This window comes from Podarcis melisellensis (genome assembly GCF_964234715.1).
Source record: "Podarcis melisellensis genome assembly, chromosome: 2".
NCBI lineage: Eukaryota > Metazoa > Chordata > Lepidosauria > Squamata > Lacertidae > Podarcis > Podarcis melisellensis.
In genome coordinates this window covers 118,627,315-118,633,527 of record NC_138529.1, presented here as the reverse complement: position 1 = coordinate 118,633,527, position 6,213 = coordinate 118,627,315, and positions in this window count along the sequence as shown.

Genomic DNA, 6,213 nt, shown 5'->3' with positions numbered 1-6,213 from the left:
TTGCTCTGTTGGTGAAGGGAAGGCTGGCCTGTAAGGATGATTACAGTGGTACCTCAGGTTAAGTACTTAATTCGTTCTTAACCTGAAGCGCTACTTTAGCTAATGGGGCCTCCCGCTGCCGCTGCACGATTTCTGTTCTCATCCTGAAGCAAAGTTCTTAACCCAAGATAATATTTCTGGGTTAGCGGTGTCTGTAACCTGAAGCGTATGTAACCCGAGGTACCACTGTACTAGCCTATCATGAGTGACCCAGCAGGAAATCACACTGTGCAAGTCGGAGTTAACCCTTTATTAACAAAAACAGGAGCTGCACTGGAGTGTCAGGTCTGAGCACAGCAACTCGTCTCCGGTAGATCTCTCCCCTCCACACACACGATGAAGAAATTGCGGAGACTGAATATCCCTGCCTTCCCACAGTTTCCTAAGTCCCCCCCCCTCCAGGGTTTCCTCCCAAGCAATCTGAGACGGCACCTGTGTGACACTAACTTCTCCACCCTCTTCAGGCCTCTCCTGGTACTGGGAGACCAGGAGGGAGGGGAGTGTGTCGCAGCAGGAAGGGGAGACACCCATAACTCTTCACCAGTCTCTCATCTCTGCCTCTTGGCCTTCCTCACCCCCAAACTCCTGCTTCAGCTTCCGCCTCTTATTCTGGACTTCTCTCTGTCACAGGCTCTCCCTGCTCACAAAGCCCTGTTACCTCCGACACCTCCTCTTCCCAGTCTTCATCCTCTTCTCCCTCTGACCACTCATTGTCATCCTATCACCACTCCCCTGGCTCTGAGCCTCCTTCCCTTGATGGCAATTGGATCTAGTGCCACCTACTGTTCGGCTCCCTTGCCTTCTGACCTACCAGTCACTACAGTTCACCTGGCAGCCTCTTTTTCAGAACAGTTCTCAGTTGAAGCCATGTTCTGGGATGAAGTGCTGCTTTTTAGATAGGCAGGGGCTTGGCAGTACAAAAGGGGTCAGGAGTGAGGATGGGTTGAGGTCGAGGAGGGCTGCGGGGCTTTCACTGCAGCATAGAAGTGGGATTTTGCTGTTTTCCCTTCTGCGAACTGGGTGATCCTGGAAAGTCAATTCTCAATGGCACCCGTAAAAACTGCTAAACCTACTGTGGCCCCTCAAGCTGAGGTTCTCCTCTTAAGACAGGCTTACTGGGCTATCCTTCTGTCCTGCAGTCCATCGGAAGCCGCGCCAGACACTCGGCTTCTTAAAATCGTTCGAAAACTGGAACAATCACTTCCGGGAGCCGTAACGTTTGACTCCCAAGGCATTCGGGAGTCAAGGTACGATTGCACTAGTGACCTGTCTTCTCCAGGGAACTCCTCAGCGCTTGGACCCGAGCAACTGAAAACCATCACAATGCTGACACAACTGGAGATGTAAGATGGACGATGTTTTAATGTAACTGTTGTTTGAACGGTTTGACTTAAGTTCTGTGCTTCCGTTTGGCGACGTTTTGTCAGCGACGTTTTGAGCATTTTCTATCAAAAAGCCAGGTGTTGAATATATTGAAATGGAATAAAACAGCAGAAGCTCGTGTCTTTTAGAATGGTTCAACGGGGTGCAAAAGAGGGGATTGTATTAGCTTCTGGTATTAACACAAGAGTGGGACGTCTAATGCAGCCCCCGGGGCTTTCTATCCGGTTCTCGGGGCTCTCCTTTGGCCTACCCCCTTCCTAGACCTCACCCCTTCACCGATCCTGTTTTTTGTCTGCCTGGAACATGTCATTGAACTGGAATAATGCCTTTTGCTCTCCTGGAAGCTGGGTGGCTGGACAAACTTCTGGCTTCTGCATGGCTTGAAATGTCATCTTTTGAACGAGGTAAGAGTCACTTCAGTTGCTCAGTCCTCTGTTTGATTTGGCCCCAACTACCTCCGGCATGCAGGGCCGCGGGTGGCGCCGTGGGTTAAACCACACAGCCCGATCAGAAGGTCGAATCCCCGCGACGGGGTGAGCTCCTGTTGCTCGGTCCCTGCTCCTGCCAACCTAGCAGTTTGAAAGCACTTCAAAGTGCAAGTAGATAAATAGGTACCGCTCCGGCAGGAAGGTACACGGCGTTTCCGTGCGCTGCTCTGGTTCACCAGAAGTGGCTTAGTCATGCTGGCCACATGACCCGGAAGCTGTACGCAGGCTCCCTCGGCCAGTAAAGCGAGATGAGCACCGCAACCCCAGAGTCAGTCACAACTGGAACTAATGGTCAGGGGTCCCTTTACCTTTACTTATGTGACAGCAGCCACAATCCTGGGAACAGTGTCAACTAGCTGGCTAAACCAGGTGAGGGCAGATGATGGGTCTCAAACCCTCAGTGAGTTAGGGGCTCCCCCTGCATGGAAAGCCAGGCTCCAGTGATTTGAGTGGATGAGACCAAGAGTTGGTCCAATGGTCAAGAGGCGGTTTCTGCACTTTCTGTAGACAGAGGGAAGTGAGGGGCAGATGGGGCTTGTCTACCTGGGCAGGTAGCCCATCTAGGAGAAGGAAAACTCTGACCCTAAACCTCCTCTGCCTTGCAGAATAACTTCAGGAGAAGAAAATAATATTAATAATACATTTTTATTTATACCCCCTTCTTCCTGGTTCAGGAAACTGGGCTCAGGGCAGCTAACAACAGATTTAAAACACTCAATTGATGCTAAGGTATAAAGCATAAATAACAATAAAATCAAGAGTCAAAAATCAATTTAGGGGGAAAATCCATTCAATAAATATTAGATGATCACCGGGGTTAGCTGGCTAAATTAGTCCTATTTGGGCCAGCGAGGAGACCAGGGGAGAATTAGCTGTGGGATCCCAGAGCGGGTAATCTTCATAAAAAGGGAAGGGGGAGGGAAGGAAGGGGAATAAAAGATCAGGCTAAGTTCAAATTGAAAGCCAGGCGGAATAGCTGTCTTACAGGCCCTGTGGAAGGAAGTTAAATCCTGCAGGGCCCTGGTCTCCTGGGACAGAGCATTCCACCAGGTCGGAGCCATCACTGAGAAGGCCCTGGCCCTGGTGGAGGATAATCTGACTTCCTTAGGGCCCGGGACCTTTAAACTAAGATTATACATGGACCTTAAGGCTCAGGACAGGAGTAAACCCCACACAAATCCACAGTGGAGTCCCTAAGACGGTTGGATGGTGTCTGGTCTGCCTCCTGCCAGCAACTCTCGCAGCCAAGCTGGTGCCAATTGTCTTCCTCTGATTTCCTTTGGACCCCATCAGTGAGGCCAAGAGGTCCAGGACCTCCAGACACACTGCCCAGCCTTGCGCCCCAATGAGATCACTTTGGTGCTGCTATCGCAGCAGTGTGACTTCACCTCTGGAGGCGCACTCCATTTTCTCTCAAGAAAATGCCAACAACCAGCACACCACTAATTTAGATATAGTCACACTTATTTGGGTGAACAAATAAGCTCACCCCCCCACACACATGTCACACGAAGGGTCCCTCAGACCATAAATCCACTACTGGCCACAATAGCTGTTTTCTACCTTTTTAAAAAATATTTTTTTATTGATTTTCCAACACAAATTAAAAACAAAACAACACACACACACATAAACAAACAAAAACATATAAACATGTATAAATTCAAAACCTCTTTTTCATAGACCTTGCTTCCCAGACTTCCCCTTACCTCCCCTTTTCTGCATCCCTGTTTTAAACTTTCTTCAACAACCCCTCACGCCAATTAATTAATTACATCTTCTTATTTTAGTTTCTTCTCATCCTTAATCAATTACAGCTGTAATTCTATATTTTCCTTTCCCTTGACATGTTAGCACTCATTAATTTTACAGCAGTTCTTAAGATATACTTTACATTTCTTCCAGTCTTCTTCCACTGTTTTCTACCTTTTTTCCCCTGCTACCAAATTTAGCTGTTTTCAGATTCCCAGATTACATTCCCAGATTAGGAGTTCCCCAGATTATGAGTCTACCGCTCTTAACCACTACACCACACCGGCTCTCTGGCAGTTTTAGAGTATGAGCCTCACCGTGCGGACTGCAGCCTCGCTGCACTCTCCTGACCCTGCGGATTGCAGCCTGGCAGCCCGATCCCAGCCCCTCTCCAAAAGGGGTTGTTGTTGTTGTTTAGTCGTGTCCGACTCTTCGTGACCCCATGGACCAGAGCACGCCAGGCCCTCCTGTCTTCCACTGCCTCCCGCAGTTTGGTCAAGCTCATGCTGGTAGCTTCGAGAACCCCAAAAGGGGTTACAGTTGCTTTTAACTGAGAGCAGCTCTTCCAGGCAAACAGAGCAAACATGTGAAAAAACAACACAAACATGTGAAAAGGATCTAGGAGTCTTGGTTGACCACAAACGTGACATGAGCCAGCAGTGTGACGCGGCAGCTAAAAAAGCCAATGCAATTCTGGGCTGCATCAATAGGAGTATAGCATCTAGATCAAGGGAAGTAATAGTGCCACTGTATTCTGCTCTGGTCAGACCTCACCTGGAGTACTGTGTCCAGTTCTGGGCACCACAGTTCAAGAAGGACACTGACAAACTGGAACGTGTCCAGAGGAGGGCAACCAAAATGGTCAAAGGCCTGGAAACGATGCCTTATGAGGAACGGCTAAGGGAGCTGGGCATGTTTAGCCTGGAGAAGAGGAGGTTAAGGGGTGATATGATAGCCATGTTCAAATATATAAAAGGATGTCACATAGAGGAGGGAGAAAGGTTGTTTTCTGCTGCTCCAGAGAAGCGGACACGGAGCAATGGATCCAAACTACAAGAGAGAAGATTCCACCTAAACATTAGGAAGAACTTCCTGACAGTAAGAGCTGTTCGACAGTGGAATTTGCTGCCAAGGAGTGTGGTGGAGTCTCCTTCTTTGGAGGTCTTTAAGCAGAGGCTTGACAACCATATGTCAGGAGTGCTCTGATGGTGTTTCCTGCTTGGCAGGGGGTTGGACTCGATGGCCCTTGGGGTCTCTTCCAGCTCTAGGATTCTAGGGCGAAGGCTGTAGCCTTGCAGAGCAAGCAAGCAGCTGTCGGGCTTTTTTCTCTTTGCACGGAAGGGTTAAGCAGACCGAGGCTGCCTTTCCCAGAGTGGACGGGGAAAGCCACCGGGAGCCTCGGGGGAGGCCATCATTTCCTCTTCCTCGCCTTTTGTGGCGGAGCAGCCGCAGCAGGAGGAGGCGACGCGTCCCGGCAGCTTGGCCTCCCGCGCGCCCTTTTGCAACCAGGCGCCCCTGCGCTCGCGGGAGCAGGTAAAGCAGCTGCTTCCATTGCACCTTGCAGAAAAAGAAAAGGGGGAAAAAAGAGCAGGCTGGGTGCAGCCCCCAGTGCGCATGAGTGGCTGGGCTGGCGGGGACAGGAGAAGGGCAAAGGCTCGGTGGGTGGCGGCTGCGGCTGAGCAACTAGCTTGGGAGAGTTGCAAGGGACCCCCAGGGGTCATCTAGCCCGACCCCCTTCCAATGCAGGAATCTCAGCTCAAGCAGCCATGGCATATGGCCGGCCAACCTCTGCTTGAAAACCTCCAAGGAAAGAGAGAGTTGTAGAGTTGCAAGGGACCCCCAGAGTCATCTAGTCCAACCCACTGCTATGCTGGAAAGCCTTCCCCAATAAGCCTTGCTTATTCTTCCTGGGTATTTTGTGTGTGAGAGAGAAGCTAGCCATTCATTGTTTTCCTTTGCACCTCCCCTCCCCATTGGAAAACTAATAATAATAATAATAATAATAATAATAATAATAATAATAGTAATAAGTTATTATTTGTACCCTGCCCATCTGGCTGGGTTTCCCCAGCCACTCTGGGCGGCTTCCAGCAAAGATGAAAAATACACTAAAATGTCACATATTAAAAACTTCCCTGAACAGGGCTGCCTTCAGATGTCTTCTGAATGTCAGGTAGTTGTTTATCGCTTTGACATCTGATGGGAGGGCGTTCCTCTTCGCCTGTGGGTGCCCATTGCCGCCCCCCAGCCCAGCCCAGCAAGCTGATCTTTGGGTGAAATGTAGCTCAGTTGGCAAAAGCACAAGACTCTTAAGTCTCAGGGTTGGGGGTTCGAGCCCCACTATTCTCAGGTATCTTTTTTTGTCAAGTAAAATGTTACGCTAGGTAAAATGAAAACAAAGATTGAGAGAAGAATTGAAGGAAATGGGGGAGAAAGAGGGGGGGGAATAGATAAAAGAGCAGGGGGGCTATTAAAAGAAAGAGGGGGAGTTAAGAAACCTAAGAACTTCCAATTCTTTGTCTGTCGGCTATATAGAAATATTATTCGATTT